Genomic DNA, 24,240 nt, shown 5'->3' on the forward strand with positions numbered 1-24,240 from the left:
GAGCCAAACTCTGACAGACCTCCAAATCACAACTCGGACGCACTCGTAAGTCCAAAATCACCCAACGGAGCTAACGGACCCATCAGAAATCAAATCCGAGGTCAAATACTAAAAAGTCAAAACTTGGTCAAATCTTTCAAATTTAGAGCTTCTAGCTGAGGATCATTCTTCCAAATCAATTCCGAATAACCTGAAAACAAAAACAGACGATTCACATAAGTCTTAATACATCATACGGAGCTACTTATGCCCTCAAACAACCGAGCGAAGTGCAAATGCTCAAAACGACCAGTCAGGTCGTTACATCCTCCCCCACTTAAACATATGTTCGTCCTCGAACGTGCCAAGAGTTGTTCCAAAAGCCATCAAATTGCTGATTAACCTTACATTGCACATACCCGGGGGTGATCTCACGTCACCTTATCCCATATACGTCTGGTAACACAACATGACTAAAATTCTTAATCCAACCTAGTCCATAAGTCTTAGAACCAAATTTCCATCATCCAGAATTTTCTATAAGATCAGAATCTCCCATCTACACACTGTATAAGTCTGAACAGTTGTATCAAACCATATCCGTAACCCAAGATGTAATCACATGATATACCTCAAAACTCAAATACTCATAGCGATAATTACTAATCACAGCAGCTGCTCAAAATAACCTAATGCCGGTAATAAACCTCTTATCAAACAAACCTTCGTTCTAACACCTTCATATACTGCCAATGATGAAAGAAACACGCAAAAACTCATTATCATTCATCAAATCGACCAGTCATGGAGCTCCCTCTCCTTCAACAAGAACTATAGCAGATTACTAAGCCAACTTTCGATATTATCCTTCCAACCATGCTATAATCAAATCCAATAGTATCCATTCCAGGTTCAACGACCTTATCTCATCCAACACGACCACTTTAGTGACATGACACATCAATACATTCTAAATCCATAGCATGTGCAATCCGTGTACTAATAAGCAACATTCCAAATGTACTCATGGAAATGACATCAAACAAGAGAACCGCCCCGCAAACTCAACGGGTATCACCACAACGCAATGCACTGTGGTGATGGTACCTAAACCAACCCGCTAGGTAATCCAATTAACAATTATCTATTTCCATTTAACTTAATAAAATAATTAAATAAAGGAATTATCTAAATCTTATACATTTTCCAAGGACTGATAGTACAAATCATGAGCTTCTAAGAGTAGAGATTTCAAAACTGATAGGAAATAAATACATCTTCTATTTGAAAAGTACATAAACAGAGTTATATATTCTTAGGCTACCATGAACAAAAGCCAGCTACAACTGGACGCATGTACATCTTCCAATCCAGCTTTCGTCGAACACAGCAACATAGACATCCGAAATCCGCACGCAATGTGGAGGAAGTATAGTATGAGTACAACCGACTCCATATTCTCAATAACTAACAAACCTAAACTTAGGTTGAAAGTAGTGACGAGCTGGAACATAGGTCGGGTCCAACACCAATAACCAATAGCAGTTCATAATAGTGTAAGGCAAATAAATAAAGAAATAGCTGAGAGATAAAGTGCTTAGTCTTTTCATAGTTTTCCGAAAACAATTCCACTTTTCAAGTATACCAATGAAAGCCCAAATCCTTTACCGAAATCGTCAAAAATATGAGTAAGTTTGAAAACTGTAACTTGTTCCCTAAAATCCTTTCAACAGTAAATATGATGTTTCATTTTCTTTCCAGATAGCATGTGTGAAATACCTCTCTATAACCACATATCAATGTGTATAAAAAGTCATGAATGACGTGAAACCGCACAGCATGAGCAAAATGCATCTCTAGGCATGTATGTCATGTGCATGTCAATGTGATGCAACTCAATAATAAAACCATACGCATACTCTCAGAGTATCAATTCACTCAGTCATCCCAGTCACTCAGTCCTCACAGACACTTAGTCCTCACAGCCGCTCAGTCCTCATAGTCACTCAATCCTCCCAATCACTCGGCACTCACACTCAGTAGGTACCTGCGCTCACTGGGGGTGTGCAGACTCCGGAGGGGCTCCTTTAGCCCAAGCGCTATAATCTGCACGGACAACTCACGTGCTATAGTATCAAATTAGAATCCGCGGACAACTCACATGCCATAATATCGATATCAGAATCTGCACGGACAACTCACCTGCTGCATGGACAACTCACATGCTATAGCATCAATATCCTCACAATCAGGCCATCGGCCTTACTCAGTCATCAATCTCTCCAGACTCTCGGGCGCTCAATGTCATGAAACTAGCCCGACAACAATGATATGATGTATCAATAAATAACAACTGAGATTGAGATATGATATGAATACATGAATATGACTGACTACGAAATATCAATAAAATCAGTGAGATGACAGCAAGAAACGACCACTATGAGTCCTAACAATATCAGCATAAAGCCTAAACACGATATCTAGCATGATATACAGCTCAATTACTTTATAACATGGTAAGAACACAAATATCAACAATGTAGGGCCACTATACGGTGCCATGAGGGCAACGAAGTCACCAATCATAGGGTGCACGTCCACACGCCCGTCACCTAGCATGTGCTTCACCTCAACATCAATCACTAGCACATAATTCAGGGTTTTATACCCTCACCATCAAGTTTAGAAGAGTTACATATCTTAAACAAGCCAATTCCAGACGCCGAGCAAACAAAGCAATGCTCCAAGAATGCCATCACGTGCATAGAGACCTCCGAACGGCTCAAAACTAGTCAATAACAACTCAAATACATCATATGAAGCCCAAGGAAACAATCACAAATGATAAAGATCGAATCCTAGATCAAATCCCAAATCCGGACAAAAATAACACCCGGGCCCGCACCTCGGAACCCGACATAACTCACAAAATCCGATAACCCATTCAATTACGAGTCCAACCATACTAGTTTCACTCAATTACGGTTCTAATTCGTGTTCAAAACTCAAAAATTCATATTTTGAAACTTTAGGCCAAAACCCCCCAATTTCCTCTTCCAATTCATCAACCAATTGCTAAAAATGAAGATGGATTCATGGAATATAATCTAAACTGAGTAGAGAACACTTACCCTAATTCATATGGTGAAAATTGCTTCAAAAATTGCCTCAATCCGAGCTGCATAGTTCCCAAAATGCAAAAATGACTGAAACCCTCGAAATAGAGTACTTTACACTTCTGCCCAGACATCCTCTTTCCCGAACGCGGGATACCCATCGCGTTCGCGATGAACAAAAATATCAGCCACCAAAATGCTCTACGCGTTCGCGGAACGAGATACACACTAGATATGGAACTACAAGAATGCGGCACGAGCCGCGCGAACGGGAAGAAGAAAGCTGCTCCAGCTCCAACCCCCAACTCTCTCTATGCGAACGCGAAGAGTACTAGTCCCAACTCTTCACGAACGCGGACCAATATTCGCGAACGCGATGAATAAATACCACTGCCATCTAAATACACTACGCGTTTGCGACACTTGCCTCGCGAACGCGATGAAGAACTGAGACACCAGATACCAGCAGAATACAGTAGTGCAAAATGAAGGGAAAATAGCCCGAAATCAATCCGAAACAAGCCCGTGCCCCTCGGGACCACGTCCAAACATACCAACAAGTCCCATAACATAACACGGACCTATTCGAGGCCTCAAAACACACATAACAACATTGAAATGAAGAATCACATCTCGATTTAAGAATCAATGAACTTGAAACTTCAAACTTCCACAACTGATGCCGAAACCTATCAAATCACGTATGATTGACCTCAAATTTTTCACACAAGTCACATTTGACATTACGGACCTGCTCCTACTTTCGGAATCGGAATCCGATCCCGATATCAAAAAATTTCACTCCCGATCAAACTTTCCAAAATTGCAACTTTTTGCCATTTCGAGTCAAACTCTACTACGGACCTCCAAATCACAATCCGGACGCGCTCCTAAGTGCAAAATCACCCAATGGAGCTAATGGAACCATCATAAATTCAATCCGAGGTCAAATACTAAAAAGTCAAAACTTGGTCAAACCTTTCAAATTTAGAGCTTCTAGCTGAGAATCATTCTTCCAAATCAATTCTGAATAACCTGAAATCAAAACCGGCGATTCACATAAGTCATAATACATAATACAGAGCTCTCATGCCCTCAAACAACCGAGCAAAGTGTAAATGCTCAAAACGACCGGTCGGGTCGTTACATCCTCCCTCACTTAAACATACGTTCGTCCTCGAACGTGCCAAGAGTTGTTCCAAAAGCCATCAAATCGCCGAAAAACCTTACCATGCACATTCCCGGGGGTGATCCCACGTCACTCTATCCCATATAAGTCTGATAACACAACATGACTGAAATTTCTCGATCCAACCTAGCCCACATGTCTTAGAACCCAATTTCCAACATTCGGAATTTTCTATAAGATCAGAATCTCGCATCTACATACTGTATAAGTCTGAACAAGCTGTATCAATATAAGATTATAATTTTTATTTTTTTTACTATGCTACTTGTAATTATTTCAAATTCAAATTAAACTTTTCTTCTATATTTAAATTCAAATTCAAAAAGAGTAACTAATTATTAATAACAAATAATGCATAATTTTATTTTTTAAAATTTAAATAAAAAAGGGATTAATTATTACCTAACTTAACTAACTTTGTCCTAAAACTGCCAAGTGACTTTTTATTATGTTGTCACTTGGCTTACTATGGTATCTTTACCTCTCATTTTATTACGTATAGATAATATTATATATAATATATAGATATCTCCTTTAATCTAACATATATAATATAGATTTCTCACTTCGTCCAAATTATATATTTTTTATTATTTTGTATAAAATATATCAATATTTTGAATTTTTTCTACATTATATGGGATAAGCAATTAGACTTTTCTTCCATTTTATTTTCAATATAAATATTTTTTTATATATTTTTTACTTCGTCCAAAATATATGTTCTTCATTTATTTTGTATAAAATGTATCAATATTTTTAGAATTTTTTTTTCTTACTTTATATGGAACAAGCAAACTTCTTCTATTTTATTTCCAATATAAGATTTTAATTTTTATATTTTTTACTATGCTGCTTGTAATTATTTCAGATTCAAATTAGACTTTTTTTTTTTTAAATTCAAATTCAAAAAGAGTAACTAATTATTAATAACAAATATAGCACAATTTTAAAAATTAAATTAAAAAAGACTAATTATTACATAACCTAACTGACTTTGTCCTAGAATTGCCAAGCGATTTTTTATTATATTTCCACTTGGCTTACTATGGTGTCTTTGTCTCTTCTTTTATTATATATAGATACGCGTGTGCGCGCGCGTGTATGTGTAATTAATATGTTTTAAATAGTTATTTCTATAGTTTGTTTGGTTTGATTTTTTCAAAACCAGACCAAGTTGATCGATTTTTATAATTCAACACCGAAATTAAATCAAACCAAAAAAACATTGATTATTTTTATCAGTTTAATTCGATTTTGTGTTTGGTTAGATTTTTTTATTTTTCATGAACACCCCCAATTGCAGCTCTGGCTGGCTTGAACTTCAATATATTTCATTTTACTTGCTAGCAAATTTGTCACTTCTAGCAAAATAACTGAGATTTCAACTTCGGGTGCATGTCGCAGAAAAGACGAAGAAATTGGACGAGATTGCAACACTACTTGATCTATTTGGTCACATTATTGAGATATAGATATCCGGCGTTATCCAAAAATTTCCTGCGATTCTTTATAGTACAAAATGAATCGGTCATACAGTGTCATATCTTACTGAACAAACATGAAGACTTGTAATACTATATACAAAATAATCAAATAATTTACTGTCTATCCAAAATAGTAATATCATCTTTTCCTTATTCGTTTATAAGAGGTGCAAAACATGGGAACGAACATTTAACTAATCAAATATTAACTGTAGTAAATTGTTTGTAGTTGTAATAAACCTGCAAAATTCGCACATGTTTTGGTAAAATAGTCTGCTAATTTATTAGCTTCTGTAAAGTAATTTTGGACTTGGGCAATTTTGGCCATGCAAGTATCTGTCTTGTTGATGTCATGTTAAAAGCCCTTAGATAAAAGTAATATTATATATCTGATTTAAGTTATATACAACGCCAATTTTACATAATTATCTGTCTAATTTTCACCTATTATAACACTGTAAGTGTAAATGAATTTTCACATAATTAATGCATTTAAGCATGCTATAAAGCATTTGCCTTTATTTCTAGGTTACTAATTCCCTTTTACAACAGTTAGTTATCTTTAATTACCTTTAAAGTGATTGCTTACTGTAAACAAATATTATCCTGCTTAGTCTGGTAATCTGAGCGCAATGATAATATAAAGGAATACTTCCTTAACTTTGAAAAATTGTTGTTCAGAAAGTATTGTCTGCTAAGAATTTTTCTTCCAGAAACTGAAACACTTAAATGACGTGCGGAATGGTGGCACATTTTTACTTTCACTTGTCAGTCACTTGCCAGTCCGTAACAACGAGGAGCGCGATCACTGAGAATGATAAGCACTCAAGGTGCTTGTCAAAAAGTCTGAAAGAAAAAGCATAAGAAATAGCACTTGTGCTCCTAATTGGAACATGAAGAATGCAGTAGATGGACACGGAAGTGAAAACGGAGCGATGATAAGAAAGAAAAAATTGCGAGATCAATCACAGGGCGAGGTACTCTGTTCTAGACCTAATTTTTAATCATGTTCAAAGTTACTTGTCAATGCATTAAAGAATAAACAATTGAGTTCAATCCTGTACACAACATGTTTTTGGTATATGAGGAAAATGTGGTAGATATTTGAGCATATTGAGGCCAATAGGATTGAAATAGGCGGCTACATTTGATTCCCAGGGGTATTGGCCTAGTCCCTTGCTATGTTTTTGTAGTTTGTTGTTCTGTTAGTGAATTCTTTAAATTTAAACAAAAACACAAGTAAATTATGTGTTCTGTGATTACTAATATTACACATATATTAGTCCGCACTCCACCCTCCACCAGAGAGAAACAGACAGAGTTGTATAAGCTACGATTTTGGTAGAATATAGACAAAAGAAGAAAGGAAAATTTTAATAAAAATAGGCTAGTAATCCTTAAATATGATTCAGTTACCAAATATTTCAGTGATGACTTCATCGTCATTTTGATCGATGAATCGGATGGTAAGTTGAGCATGCAACTTCCCGATATGTTTCGCAAATATGAAGCTTTGTGCATTTGGTAAATGGTGTGCTTTTAAGGAGGCTTCAAACATTTGGTTTGGGTTTTAAAGAGGCTAGAACCAAATAAGTAACTGGAGTAATATCTTGAACTTTCAGCCTTTTGGTGGAAGACAATCACTTTATCAAAGAGATAGCTTTCACTGCCTTCCTTTGGGACCTGAAATATGACAGAACTTTTTGAAAAAGATTTTGGTGTCTATCATGTTTGGCTGTAGTCTTGAATATGACAGATCTTTGAAAGATTGCTTCATGTGAGTTGTACTTAGTGATACATGCTGCAAATTTCTCTTAGATCATACCATATCATTACCTCTTGCTAGAACTTTTTGAAAAATTTCCGATGAATTTTGAAAATCTGAAGTCTAGCTTAGCTGATAATGAAAAATGATTTGAGATACATAAAAAAGGTAAATATATATATGGCCTATAATGGCATAGTGGTCGTGTCGACAGTTTCAAATAATGACTAATAGATAGGGAGAAAAACATAATGAAGTTAATTCAGAAGAAGAAAAAGGTCAATTTCACATGTATGGTCATGAAACTAAATCTTTATTTCTGGAAAGTTGCAACACTATATTCTGTAACAAAAAATTAATACCTCATCTGTCTCTATAATCGCATAAAATGGAAATCATTGGAAGATAAAAAGATTGGCACCAGAATGTCAGTAGAAAATTTTCCAAATAAGCTCTGCCACGTCATCAACTCATAAATTATTTTCCACATCATAGCACATGTGGAAGAGCGTACAAACACAAACCAATAGAACATAATTAACCCTTTTCCTCCCTTTTGAGAAATCAGCATCCATGCATATCGAGAAATGGTTTTAGTAGGATTCCGCATGGCATGTTGTGAGGTGGAAATTTATGTGCCATTGGTGACTTGACAAATATTGTTTATCTGGCATCTGAGTTGTTATTTCCGGCACTATTTTTTGAATTCTGATGATTCTTTCGTTTTGTGCAAAATATATGGATACTTTAGCTACTTTTTGTTACAAAAAATTTAGTGTTATGACCACCGAGCTATTAATGCTTAGTTCGATGACCATGTGAAATTCATCCAAGATGGAAAACTTATCGATTAATGTGAGCTATAACAGAATCCATCTCCACAGGGTTAACTCCCCCATCTAGCACTGATTGCTTGACGGCATCACTTTGTTCTGTTGCTCGCTTCCTCATCTCATCTCCCCCAACTGAATCCATCAAAGTTCTCACCGCATTTTCAACTACTTCTGATGTAACTAATTCATCTCAACAATGCCTCAGTTAGGCCAATTTTCAGAAACTTAGTTACTAGCTGAGAATTCCTTGGCTGGTCTGAATGCATTGGCCAGGCTGCTATAGGAACTCCCATGGAAATACTTCCCATGCACGAATTCCATCCGCAGTAACTCATAAAACCACCTGCGGAAGGATGTCCCTGAATTTCCAACTGAGGTACCCAATCTCTTACAATAATTCCTCTTCCTTTTATTCTTTCTTCATAACCTTCAGGCGGTTAAGCTCTTCTGTCTTCACCTGCAAAAATATCACCTTTTGTCAGCATCTCTAAGAACCCAAATGAAATTTTGCATGCTTTTCTCTAACCCAAGGGCGAGTTATTCGATTTCTTCATTCGGCAACGAATAGATGATCCAAAAGATACATATATCACTGAGTCTGGTTCTTGTTTGTCAAGCCAATCCAAGGTTTGGTGATGTTTATTTGAGTCTCTGCTCTGCTCTGCTCTGCTCAGTCAGTAAGAATGGATTGAATGGACCTATTGCCCATAGGTTTAAGCCATCAATTTATTTGGCTACTAAATCAAGGTATAAACCTTCTATTACTCTGGATGAATTGTAAAGTTCTCCAGAGCTAATTTTCCCCATAAGGGATTCTTGTTTCCTCCACAATTACAATAACTCTGGAGTACCGCAGTTTTCAGAGTGATGGAATGTCCTCGTATAGTTCTGTTCCTTCTAGCAAAGGCTTTCCTTTGGCCTCCCAGAAAGTGGAGAACATTTGAAAATCTGAGATAGTATTAAAACAATATCACTCAGCATTTGGGATTGCTGGCACATCCTCTACTACCCAAGTCATCATAGAACCATAAATAACAATCACTCACAATGGTTCGCGGAGATGGATTGTTGCATAAAATGAAGGGATTAATTGGTTACGAAATTTATTAGAAGCATTCGGATTTGGAGGGGAAGTTTCGAAAGATGGTATAGGGAATTCATGAAATTGTAGGTTTTTAGCTGTGAGAGGATCAAAACCATGGACACAAAACTTAGCCTGGCTAATATGACTGATCGTACTCGTTCCAACATAGTGTGCTGGGATATGAGGAAATAAGCCTAGAGAGCTGGAGAAACTGGTTGAGATGGCCATGTGCTGAAAGTGGTACCATAATCACAGCCACTTGTGCATCTTGAACACTTTTTTGGCCATGGATTTTTATGGGGTAGTTCTCAGCCATTGAGAAGGTTTTGAAATTTTGCTATTTGATGAATATATTCAGCTTCTGTACTCTGAAAGTGCGAAGTGCCTTTAATATAGGTGAAATATATGCACTTATGAGGATTTTAATTAGATCTAATGCATGAATCCGACGACAACAAGTGGTTATTGGCGCATGCACAACATGTACTGTAGCTAAAAAAGATTATTAAAAAGCTTAACATCTCTTATAAGACAAGTACTGCAAAGTATACTACTACTATTACTTAAAGCAGTCACAATCACTTTCCTTTGTTCTTTTCTCAGTAAAATCAAAAAGTGGTTGAGTTTTACATCCTCTTCGTCATCATTGTAAAAAAAACAAAAACTATATTTTTTACAGGTGTAAGTTACACATTGACTAGCATGTGCATCGAAGCAGTATTATTATTATTATTATTATTATTATTATTATTATTATTATTATTATTATTATTATTATTATTATTATTATCATATTTAGTACCATTATCTTTAGAAAATTCTATCCTAGGAAAAAAAAATTACCAAGTACTATTATTTTATGGGAGCAAATTCTAGTCCACAAGCAGACATAAAAAAACTGCATATTCAGAGTACTGTGCTTGTTCTTGCTCCATTATTTGATAAGACATTTGTGCCTCATGTAGCTGTTGTCACCAATTTGCTTTTTGATCTTTGAAACACTAACTTAGTTTTACCGAATTATTTCAAGATATATAATAAGTGATAATGCTCTAATTCACGACAAAAAAGAACATAAAGCATTGGAACGGTATATTGTATAACTCGTCCTTTTCCTCTAAATGTTTCCTCCGCAGTACTTACAATCGTTTTTCAACGACATGAATTTGATTGAAGATAACGATTGGTGAGAAGAGATCCACAAAATCTCTTTCCTAATCACAGATCACTGGGTATCATTATTGAAAAATCGCTGTACTAATTCTTCCATTTTCATGGCTCTCTCTGTCTCTTCCTTTCTCTTTTCGTTTTGTTTGACAATCCATCTAGAATTAGTAATTGAATTCGTTTTCNTATATATATATATATATATGTTAGTTAGTGGTGGCGATGGCTCACAGTGGTGCTTGTGAATGCCTCCTAGAGGCGGTGGTTGGTGGTGGTTCTGGGTAGTAGCTAGTGGTGATTGGTAGTGATATAGATTATGGTTGAGGATAGTAGTGGTGGGTGGTAATAATTAATAATGGTGGGTGATTGTGGTGGTTGTGGTTGTGATTGTGATTGAGGAAGGTGGTGGTAGTTTATAATGGTGGGCAGTGCGGCTATGGTTGTTGATGGTGATGGGGTGGTTAGTTGTGGTAGTTGAGGTGGATGAGTTTGTGGTTGTAGTTGAGAATGATGGTGGTAGGGGTAGTGGGGATAATGGGTGGTTGTTGTCGATAATGGTGACGGCTATGATTGAGTATGGTTGTGGTGGTGGTGGTGGGTGGTATGGTATACTACTACTATTACTTAAAGCAGTCACAATCACTTTCCTTTGTTCTTTTCTCAGTAAAATCAAAAAGTGGTTGAGTTTTAAACAAAAACTATAATTTTTACAGGTGTAAGTTACACATTGACTAGCCTGTGCTTTGAAGCAGTATTATTATTATTTTTATCGTACTTAGTACCTTTATCTTTAGAAGATTCTATCCTGGGAAAAAATACTAAGTATTATCTTATGGGAGCAAATTCTAGTCCACGAGCAGATATAAAAAAAAACTGCATATTCAGAGTATTGTGTGTGTTCTTGCTCCATGTTTTGATAAGACATCTGTGCCTCATTTAGCTGTTGTCACCAATTATTTGCTTTTTGATCTTCGAAACACTAACTTAGTTTTACTGAATTATCTCAAGATATATAACAAGTGATAATGCTCTAATTTACCACAAAAAAGAACATAAAGCATTGGAACGGTATATTGTATAACTCGTCCTTTTCCTCTAAATGTTTCCTCTGCAGTACTTAAAATCATTTTTCAACAACATGAATTCGATTGAAGATAACGATTGGTGGGAGGAGATCCACAAAATATCTTTACTAATCACAAACCACCGGGAATCATTATGGAAAAATCCCTGTACTAATTCTTCCATTTTTTGGCTCTCTGTCTCTTCCTTTCTCTCTTGTTTTGGTTGTTTTTTATTAACTCAACTAATATAATTCTGAGTTATAAACCACTTAAGTGGTGAAGTCATGTTGTAACTTGATTTTTTACTCACCCGTAAGTATATATCTTCTGAGACGCATGTTTATCCCTTAAACCGTTGCTAGTGTGTGTGTGTGTGTATACACATACAATGGTGTAAATAAATATTTTTCTGGCTAAGTTTTTGTTGCTTTTTGGGAATATTGCTAGCTTATTTGATTATTTAGCCTTTAAACAGGAATTTGCTGGGGTTTTTTTCCAGTTTAACCATCAAGAACCTATCCGGTACCTATTGGCCCGACTGATCTGGATTCGCGCCTCGTAGGTATATTGAAGGGGGCACGGTGCCACGTAGGTCTATTTCTCCATTTTCAGGGATCAAAAGCGAGACCTCTGATTAATAATGGAGAGATAACATACATTCCGCCACATTCCTTCTTTTAAAACAATAAACCTCACCATGAAATCTCCAGCATGTATATTTCCCAATTCCACTGATTGACCCATCTCCAGCTCTAGTTGTTTCTCTATGTTGCCGGCCAGTTTGCTTCTTTATAGCTCCAGTCGCAACAGAGCAAATTTCTAATTCAAATCCAGAGTCTCATGAAAGTTTATTTATGGTTTAAAAGAAAAACTACCCAGAGTACTTGAGCTCTTCCTTATTTGTCTATTTGCAAAAATTGCTAAGTACACTTAAAAAAATTGTCTATACCTACCAACATGAGAAGTCTAGCAAAATATCAAATACAAGGTTACAGAATCAAAGATAAGCTCCAAAATTCCTCGAAGAACATACTATACCATCCAGGTACTAGCAAAAAGTTCTTGAAAGAGTTCACAGACAGCTTCCAATATTTTTGTATCTCTGGTCAAACAAACTAGTTGCTAGTGAAGGAGGACCTCCACTTCTATATTAGCAAATACAAAGAACACATAAAGGAAAAGTTCTTCTCCTTCAACATACATATCATATCATGGTGTGCATAGAGGGTGGACACTAAATCCACTCAGATGGTGATAGCGCACCGATGCATGGTTGTACCACTTATGCTAACTAGATGGCATGGTTCAACCAATTCAATACAAAAGAGAAAAAGTTATCGAGTAATGTGAGCTATAAAAGAATCCATCTCCACGCGGTTAACTCCACCATCTATCACTGATTGCTTGACAGCCTCACTTAGTTCTGATGCTCTCTTCCTCATCTCATCTCCCTCAGGTGAATCCATCAAATTTCTCACAGCATTTTCAACTATTTCTGATGTAACCAATTCATCTCGACGTGTCCAGTGCCTCACAGTTAGGCCAATTTTCAGAAACTTAGTTACTAGCTGAGAATTCCTTGGCTGGTCTGAATGCATTGGCCAGGCTGCTATAGGAACTCCCATGGAAATGCTTTCCATGCACGAATTCCACCCGCAATGACTCATAAAACCACCCGTGGACGGATGTGCCAAAATTTCCAACTGTGGTGCCCAATCTCTTACAAGAATTCCTCTTCCTTTTATTCTCTCTTCATAACCTTCAGGCATCTGAGCTCTCCTTTCTTCACCTGCAAAAACATCTCCTTTGTCGGCATCTCTGATAACCCAAATGAACTTTTGCAGGCTTTTCTCTAACCCAATGGCGAGTTGTTCGATTTCTTCATTCGACAATGAAGTAGATGTTCCAAAAGACACATATATCACTGAGTCTGGTTCTTGTTTGTCAAGCCAATCCAAGGTTTGGTGGCGTTTATCTGAGTCTTTCTTCTGCTCAGTTAGTAACAATGGATTGAATGGACCAATAGCCCATAGGTTTAAGCCATCCTTTTCTTTGGCTACTAAATCAAGGTATAAACCTTCTATTACTCTGGATGAATTGTAAAGTTCTCCAGAGCTGATTTTCCCCATAAGGGATTCTTGTTTCCTCCACAATTCCCATAACTCTGGAGTAGCGCCGCCGTTTTCGACAGATGGAATGTCTTCGTATACTTCAGTTCCAGCTAGCAAAGGCTTTCCTTTGATTTCCCAGAACAATGAAAACGTATGAAAAGCTGAGATACTATTAAACTAGTAGCACTCAGCATTTGGAATTGCTGGCACATCCTCTACTACCCAAGTCATCATAGAATCATAAATAAAAATCACTCTCCGATGATTTGCACCTAAGAGTTGGCGTGCAAGAGAGCACACTGGCTCCCGGAGATGTATTGCTGCATAAAATGAAGGGATTAATTGATTAGGAAACTTATGAGAAGCATTAGGATTTGGTGGGGGATTTTCAAAAGGTGGTGTAGGGAATTCATGAAAATATAGGTTTTTAGCTGTGAGAGGGTCAAAACCATGGGGACACGAAACTTAGCCTGGCGAATATGAGTGGTTGCTCCAACATAGTGTACTGGGATATTATACGAGGAGATAAGTCTAGAGAGGTGGAGAAGCTGGTTGAGATGACCTTGTGCTGAAAGTGGCACCATAATCACAGCCACTTGTGCATCTTGAACACCATTTTGGTCATGGCTTTTTGTGTCGTAGCTCTCAGCCATTGGGAAGGTACAGAGTTTTGAAGTTTTATGAGTATCTGCAGCTACTGAAGAGTGTCTTGAATAATATGTTGGTGAAAACGTAGATACTCTTATAAGGATCATGTCTAATACATGAATCCAATGACTAGTACTTGCTGGTGGACTGCTAAATTATGTCCACATAGTTTCACTTCTATTTGACAAGTTGATGCAAGGTCTACTACTTAATAAATGCAGTCACAATCAGTTTCCTTTGTTTTTTTTACCTTAATAAAACCACCAATAAGTGGTTAATCTCAATTCTCTACGCTATGAATTTGTGTAGAAAAAAAGTGTTGTATGTTCAGAATTCAAATGTCATATATATTAAGCCAGCTTCTTAATTTTCTGTTTGAGAACCCTTTTGCTAAAGGAGACTGAATTGATTACAAACTTTTTTCACATGTTGGGCAGGCTCTTCACAATTGGTATCATTAAGAACATAAATATGTTATTTACAACTACTCCTATGTTGTAGAGTCAAATTTTTCCTATTAATCATTGTAAAAAACAAATATATTATTTACAAGACTGAGCATTAAAGCAGTATCATTAGTATTATTTTGTGGTCCTCAGGACCACTATCTTCTATCATAGGACAAAATACTATTCCATTATGTATGGGAGCAAAATCTAGTCAAGGAGCAGACATAGTAGACTGCATTTTCATAGTTTTGTGCATTTTGAACGGTTGCAGTAGCTTGCTCCATTATTTGATAAGATAACGTGCCTCGTCTACTTGTTCTCACCAATTATTTGTTTTTTATTAATCTTTGAGACACCAACTTAATAATATAAAATTATCTCAGGTTAAAGCAAGATTAATGCTCTAATGTACCCATAAATAGAAAAGCATAAAACATTGGAGTGGGATATTGCTTAATGCTTAGCTCGTCCTTTTCCTCTGCAGTACATATTACTCCCTTTGTTTCAATTTAGATGAGTTGGTTTGACTCAGCACGGAGTTTAAGAGAAAAGAGGGAGACTTTTGAAACTTGTGGTCTTAAAAATTTAAGGGGTAAAAGCTTTGTGGGGTTATGGCATTCGTATGCTTATAAAAGCATCTCATTAAGGGTAAAATGGGTAAAATGAAAAGTTTAAAGTTGAATTATTTCTAATTATAGAAATGTATCGTCCTTTTTTAAACGAACTAATAAAAAAAAGTGTGTCATCTAAATTGAAACGGAGGGAGGAAGTATCTGTTTTCAACGACATGATTCGTTCTGAATATAAAGTTTGGACTTTGGTGGGAGGAGATCCACAAAATTTCTTTACTAATCGCAAACCAATGGGGTTCATTATTGAGAAATCTATTTACTAATTCTTCCATATTTTTTTTGGCTCTCTCTGTCTCTTCTCTCTTTTGTTTTGGTTGTTTTTCATTCACTCACCTAATATTATTCTTTGAATTATAAACTGCTTAAGAATGGTTGAATATTATGCTAGTAATTAGCATGGCCCTGTAAGGAGCCACGCACAAATGAAAAATAAAAAGTAAATATTCTTTGAGACTCATGTGTTTGTCCCCTAAACTATTAGTGGTGTATGTGTATATACATATGGAATGGCATAGATTAATATTTTTCTGGCCAAGTCTTTGCTGCTATGTGGAAATATTGCTAGCTTCTGTCATTATTTAGCCTTAAATCAGGAATTTGATCCCCTTTTTATTTTTATTTTTATTTTTTTGCTTTAACCATTCGGAGTCCATTACTCAAATGGTCACTCAACTATCCCAAATTATCTCTTAAAGTCACTTTTTCTTTCGTTTGTAACAACAAAGTCACTGAACTATGCTTATTGCACTCAGAAGGTCACCCAACTAGATTTTCCAAATTTTAGATTGCCAAATACCTATTTTACCCTCTAAATTATAAACATTTATCTTCTTTTTATTTTCTTAAACTTTTTAATTTATATTATGGATTTGCCTATAGAATAAATAAATATTATTTATAAATTAAAAAAATAAAAAGTATTTAAGCATATATAATGCTGGAAGAAAAAAATACTGAGCATACTAAAAAATTAATTAGAATAATTTGTTCATAATAGTATTTAAATAAAAAAGGTATTTTTATAATATACATTATATATTCTTAAAAATTATGCTCAATTATATTATTATGTTTCTACCAAATTTCCGACCACAAAGTTATGTCACTGGAAAGCAGGTGGACTATCTGTATAGGGTAAAATATGTTAAGTCGTGCATGGGATATATATAATATAATTGAGCATAATTTTCAAGAATATATAATGTATATTATAAAAATACCTTTATTTAAATAATTATTCTTATATTATGTGCATTGTCACACTTCCTTTTTACACACCTACCCCGAAGGATATATGTATAAGGGAGTTTTTCCATTTAAAGTGACATTATTCGAAATGGGATTATTTATTTACTTTTAGAGTCGCCACTTGGGAAAGGGTTGGCTTTTGGTGTCCCAAGTCACCGGTTTAACTTAAATCCCAAATCGAGGAAAATTTCGACTTCCCAATTGGAGTCTGCGAATCAGAAATTCTGAATAAGGAATTCTGTTGACCAGAGGGAAGGTGTTAGGCACCCCCGGATCCCGTGGTTCTACCACGGTCGCTTAAATTATTATAATTGGCTAAAAATCTAATTTTTGCATGTCCCAACCTATAGTGCAATTTTAAGATTATTTGTCGCTTTTAATTGATTTTTAGGAAAGTGAACGCCGTTTAAGAACGTGTTTTTGGATCACGTCACATGAAATGCACCCGGATCCTCGACATATTCTTATTCAACGTTTTGGGATTTGGATTTGGGTTGCATGAAATGCACACCTGAATTTAAGAAGGTAAAATTATTAAAACGCGCCTAAAGCGACTAACGAGTTATTATCTTTGCGGGAGGCCATGAAAATTCGCTAATGGCACGTCCCGAGTTCTAAATATTTTTATATAAGCATTTAATGAGAGCCCCGCAATTTATGCATTTTGTTCGGCGAGGCTCATCTCATTTATTTTAAGGATAGCCTAAAGCAAACTATGATTTTCTATTGAATTTGTCTCTAAAAGGGCCTAGTTAATTTACATTTATAAATTCGGGCCTCGAATTCAAGTCCGAATTCAAACAAAAGGGAGGACCCTCTTAATTTGAACCCTCCACCTAACCCGAAAACCCAAATTTATATTTGCAAATTAATCCCCATGTTCCTGGTACGATTTTAATGACCTTTAGCATTTGTTTTGGGCCTTGAAACTTTGGCCCAGGCCTGTACATGAATCCGAATAAAACAGATCATATTTAACCACTTCAACAAATTGACCCTGTACACAAAATGAACCAATTTTGCAATCAACTTGGAGGTAATGGAGTTCGCACAAGTCAATGATATTATCTCCATAATCGCTTTCATTTTTCCAATGTATTAAGCTAATAATGGAAAGACCAAGGATTAAACATTTGCTTCAAATCAGCAAAAACCAATTTCTCACAGTAAACTTATGGAATCAAAGCAGCATATTGTTTCAGTTGTGTAAATGACTAAAGGAAATGGTGGTTAATTATACACATTACTAACCAAATATGGATAACGAGATTTTGGCTAATCTGGAACTCAAATGACTACCAACGGGAGACATTAGACTAATTCAAACCAAAAATCTAACTGGATAGCAAAACATTAGGCTCAATAAAAATTCTAATCGCAATTCTAGTTGAAAACATGGCTCCTATTTATACCTACATCAGTTGCAACACTTACATTAACAAATTCTCAAGTTCCGATCTAAACCAAGCACCAAACTATATTGAATATGATTCTAATCTATGTTGAAAATTTATACAAACAGAATGTACATGTTTAACAGTCCAATACAAGTAATCACAACGTATTGATGAGATAAAGGCTAACATGAAACTATAGCTTCATAATTCTAATAATCCTTAGCCTAGCACATATAGAGAAATAATAACACTGCTGGATCAAGCTAAATACAGTACGAAGCTACATTAAAGGAGCAAATTGCCAATTGTTTCACTTCATTTCCAATGCTTGAAGGTTACAAGAGATGTACCTGGATTTCGAATAAAGTGAAAAGGAAAATTGGGTCAGCTATGCAACAGCAGTGTACAGCAGCACAATCAGCAGTAAATAGCTCACACAGGGCTACTTTTAACTCAAATCAAGCCACAACACCCAAGGATGGAAGGTAGAAGAGTACAGCAACAAAGATGACACAAAAAACAAAACCACTGGTTTTCACTTGAATTTAGTTGAAGTTGAGCCAGAAATACTCAGATTACTTCGGCAATCTAACAGTAAGCTAGACCATATAACTCAACAAACTAAAATTGAAATTAACCTAAGGTTTTAATGGGACAGTATTTTTTGGGGATTTTCTGAGAGTTTTGTTGTTTTTTTGGTTTTTTCTGCAGAATTTTAAGATCTAAGGGAAGTTTTTTAGAACTGTAAAACTTCAGATTTGGCCCTCTTCGAATTTTGAAATTCAAGCTTGAAATTCAAACTTGAAGGAAGGATTTTGAGGGGGAATTAGGGCTGGATAGTTTTCTGGAATTTTCAGGCTTCTAAAACTTGTAAAAGAAGGCATTAGAGGTGCCTTTTATAGGCAAGGAGTGGGGCAGAATGTTCTGGAAGCATTTTTCCTATTTTCCCCCTTTTTATTTCAGAAATTGGCTATTAGACCCTGATTTTATGACTTGTTACCCAAGTTACTGCATTAAAATGCAGAAAACTTACACTTAGGCCCCCTTCTAGAAGGCCCTAGGGTATTCCTTTAGCTATGAAAAACCTAAACTACCCTTGCTTGAGTTCTAAAATTACTATGTCTTAACAAAACAGCCCTTTCCCATGCCCAAATTACCCCTGACTACTCCCTGAAATTACTGACCAACCCAAACCCCTTTTGCTTTAGTTAAAATTCAACCAAGGTTAATTGAAGGCTAAGTTATTCAGCTATATCCAAACTAATTTTAAAATTCTAAGACTGAATCCAATTAATGCTAATTGAGACTGAAAATTGATCCTAAATCCCACTACTATCCAATTATCAACTAACAAAGACTAAATACACTTAAGCACTAAAAATGAATCATCATAGAATCAGAACTAACACTTGAATTAACTGATCAGAATCCATGAAACAAGATTAACTCAGAACTGAACTAAAAATCAGGAAACTAACAATCAACAGATACTAATCAATGACCTATTTACGAATTAAGACTGACCTACTACGAGTTAAACTAGCCTAATATGAGCAAACCTAAATCGTGACTAAATTAACCGAAACATGGATGAATGGATCAACAAAGGTTCAAACTAATTTTGGAGATTAACGAAATTAAACTACCCTAAAGAAAAACAATGGCAAGCATACTGAAATTACAACATGAACCTAAGAGAATAAAATCATGAAGCTATGAACATGGGAATAAAATGAAATACCTCAAGCTTCAAATCCGACGGCCTTTGTTGACAAAATCAGACTATAACCATCCTTAATTAGGTGTTTCCCATGAGAAAACACCTAATTAAGGGCTATTATAGCCCGGAAACCGTTTTATCCCCAATTTGTAAAGTTAGGGTTCTGAGGTCAAATTTCGATTTAAGATTTGACACGAACGAGGATGATTCGGAGATTGAGGGTCATGAGTTTGGGATGAGGGGTATAAGGAGAGTGTATGGTGTTAATTTGGTTGGGGTTGGGTGAATTGAGGTTTTGGCCAGATTTTGGATCTGAAATTCAAGAAAACGGACTGAGATTTGGAAGAAATGGGCCACGGATATGTAAAGAGGAGATGAAGTAGTATCTGTGGTGTAAATTTGGGGTTGATTGGGGCTTCGCCGCATGCGGAGGCGATTTCCGGCCGGTGGCGGACGGCGGAGGCACGGCGGAGAAGGGTGGTGTTATGCCGGCGTTACAGGGAGGGGAAATGGTACAAGGAAGGTGAAGAGTGTCTTAGGGTTTGGCATATTTTCGGACACTTTTATTTTAATTCAAGATTCAATCCGGGCCGTTAGATTTGAGGGTATGGACGGTCATGATCCATTGACGCCAAAACGACGTCGTTTTGGGCGTCTCTGGACCGGATCAGGGATTGGGTTGGGCCATTTTGGCCGGATCTGGTTGGGTTCATTGGGCTCGAATTGGCCCAAGACTTGTGGCCTGGTCCTTTTCATTTCCATTTCATTTGGTTTATTTTCTTCTCTTTTCTTCTTTATTATTTGAATTTGGATTTTATTAAATGCAAAATTTAAAAAACCTAATTTAATTCTAAAATGAGACTAATTAAATTTTCTAGAATTAACTAGATCATAATTTTAAAAGGAGAATTAAACGAAAGTGAAATTAAAGGAACAAAAGATATAAAAGGATTATTTTTTTGTTATTTTCTCTTTTATTTTCAATGATGTTTAATTAATATAAAAAAAATCTAGAATTAGGTCCTAAATGTAAGTATGCTATTTTTTGTAATTTTCATTTTTTATAACCCCTAAAAATGCACACAAAATGCAAATAAACACGAAATCATGCAATTAGATTCTAAAAATCAAATAATAAAGAAAAATCATAATTCTAAGGAATTTTGTATGAGTAATTTAAGCGTGGCAAAAATCACGTGCTCACATGCATGACATATATATTTTACAACCTTTATTATCTTTCATTCTGAATTGTGGAAAGAAATTTTTAAATTTTTGTTGTTAAAACTAAAATTATTATTACGAACAAATTATTCCAATTAATTTTTTTACTATGCTCATTATTTTGTTATTCTAGCATTATAGATGCTTAAATACTTTTTATTTTTTTAATTATAAGTAATATTTATTTATTCTATAGGCAAATCCATAATATAAATTAAAAAGTATAAGAAAATAAAAAGAAGACAAATGTTTATAATTTAGAGGGTAAAATAGGTATTTGGCAATCCAAAATTTTGAAAATCTAGTTGAGTGACCTTCTGAGTGCAATATGCATAGTTCAGTGATTTTGTTACTACAAACGAAAGAAAAGTGACTTTAAGAGATAATTTGAGATGGTTGAATGACCATTTGAGTAATTGACTCATTCGGTACCTGCTAGCCTAACTAATGCCGCAAAGGATCTATTAAAAGAAAAATATTCCGTACCAAAAAGTTTTTCATTCCTAGAAATTAAAAGCGTGATCTTTAATCAAGGGAAGAATCTCATCCATTCCCCCACATTTCTTTAACGGTGAATTTGATCATAGACTATAATGATTACTCAATAGTCCATTTGTACAATAATACTTTAACGATTACTAGTCTTTTGCTTTCATATGATAGTATATGTCTTCCCCTTAAAAACGAATAATGTCATTCACGGGTAGGCCACCGCCTATTAATTATTGCAGACACCATCTTTTATATGTTTTGTCACATATTGAGTCAACAACTGACTTAGCAATTTTTTGCCAGTTGTTTACGTTGGAATCTTCAATGATATACTGCCACTTATGCTGATGAAAGTATATAATATTGTTTGCGAAAAGAACCATTAAGATGAAGAAAAGGGACAAGTGACAGAGCACGAGGGCTGTACCAAAAGAAAAATAATGCACGGGTTGGCCTCCTGTATGTAACTCAAAAAGTTGTTTTATTAGCTATATATAGTGATTAAAATAAGATAATGATGATTTGTGGAAACAAATATATGATTTGTTTGTGTGCATCTTATGGTTGTTGTTGTTATAGTATGAGCAATAATATTGAAAGAAAATACATCTTTTTTTACATATTTCAAATATTCACTTGAAAAACATTGTAAAAGAGATTCAAGAAATATATGACCAAATTTCAAAAGTGGTTAAATTGTGCGTACATGCATACACGTTCCGTATTTCATGTCATGAATTTGCTCCAAATGCATAGATGACAATATGTTAGAGATAACAAGTTTCATATTTCATGTCACGAATTTGCACGTGAAGTGGCAATATTTGAAAGAGGTTATAACATAAATTGATTTACTGCCTTCTTGTGATTGATGAAAAATTACAGAGTTACATCACGACTAGATATTTTCTATTTCATTCTTTGAAGTGAATCTAATAACTTCCTAATAAATGCTGTAGTTACACATCCATTCCCCTTAATTAAATGTGACGATATTTACTAAAATTCAAAAAGAGATCAGTGGTGGAATAAAAAAGAGACCATTTCGTTGCTCAAGTCAATAGATAAGTTCTACTAGGCTCTAGTTACCAAAAAAAATCTAGTTTAACATCTGTAGACAATATCAAGAAAATATTCGAGATCGAAAAATTAAATATTACAACAATCGTAGTATTTTATTCCTAATATTTGAGTGTTACAATCTCTATGATTCCTCTGATTCTACTTTTTCAATATAAATCCAAGGGCCTTTGAGCTTGATCTTGAACCTATGTTCGTTGTCACGAATGATGATCTTGAATTCAACTAGCACGAACTTTGATTTGAACTCGTACTCCTTGAATCTTGATTTGTTCTTTGTTTTTGAGCTTGAACTTGATTTCTTGAACTTGAACTTGCTTGCCTGAAGCTTGAAACTTGTAGAGAAATTTGCGGCGTTTGACCCACGAGCTCTCTCTTGCTTCTTGTTATAACTTCTGGTGTATTTTTTGAGTTATGAAGATCCCTATTTATAGTTGTGGGAGGGAAGAGTTATGATAAAAACAAACTCTTTCCGACCAATCAGATTGAAGTGTGACAAGGCCGCATTTGATTGACCAGAACATGTCGCTTGCATATATGGCGCGATTTTTTTGGCTTTTTAATTTAGCTTGGCATGCCTTGTCATTTAGACACGTCGCACGATCCTATTGGCTCTTCTGTTTGATTTGGTGTGCCACGTTATTTGATACGTGGCACCAAATTGGGCCTCTAGGAAGATGACATATTGGGCTTAATGTAGTGGGATCATCACTTTGGCCCGATTAAATGGGCTAGCCCAATGGATTAAGACTTATTTATTTAATCCATGTATATTGAATTATATAATTAATTCCATTATATTAGTCCAATAAGTTTATTTGAACTAATATATCTTGAATTTAAAATATAGTCCAAATTATTTTACGGATTTAATTCCAATAAAATTTATATGCCTGCAAATGCCCCCTACTTCAAGGCTTGTCAAGGTCCTTAAACTTTTTGAGGACTAGACTTGAAGTATTAACTTGATAATAATATGTAAATTTTATTTGCCAAAACAGATAGTGGATCAATGTATAATTGATTACATGTCCGTTGATAGCCTGTTAGTAGTTTGGTCCACACTTAAATATCAAAGTGACTCCAACCATTATAATTACCAAGAGAGATGATAATGGGGAGAAAATTAAAAATAACCAGATTTACAACTGGTCGTTCAAAAATAGCCCAATTTCAAAAGTAATTGAAATTTAGCCACTTTTTATGTAAAGATAAATCTAAGCGAAAACACTGTTCAAAACCCGGAAAATACTTCAGTATATTATGCTGGAGTTCCAGCATAAGTATACTTGAACTCCAGCATATTATACTGGAATTCCAAGATAGTATGCTGGAACTCCAGCATAATATGATGGAGTTCCAGCATAAGTACTCTAGAACTCCAGCATAATATACTGGAGTTCCAGCAAGTATATTGGTCCAGTATAATATACTGGAGTTTGGAGCACCAGTGCTCCAGTCTCCAGAATATTATACTGGAGCCGTCAAAGTATACCGGTCCAGCATAATATGCTGGAGTTCATACACAAGTGCACCGAACTCCAGTATATTA

At 35.4% G+C, this 24,240-nt stretch overlaps 2 pseudogenes; both read right to left on the bottom strand.

Annotated features, from left to right (window-relative positions):
• LOC109230415 lies at positions 7,841–9,859 on the bottom strand (annotated as a pseudogene).
• On the bottom strand, positions 12,569–14,717 carry LOC109228742 (annotated as a pseudogene).

This window comes from Nicotiana attenuata, chromosome 7, assembly GCF_001879085.1.
Source record: "Nicotiana attenuata strain UT chromosome 7, NIATTr2, whole genome shotgun sequence".
In the NCBI taxonomy this organism is placed as follows: domain Eukaryota; kingdom Viridiplantae; phylum Streptophyta; class Magnoliopsida; order Solanales; family Solanaceae; genus Nicotiana; species Nicotiana attenuata.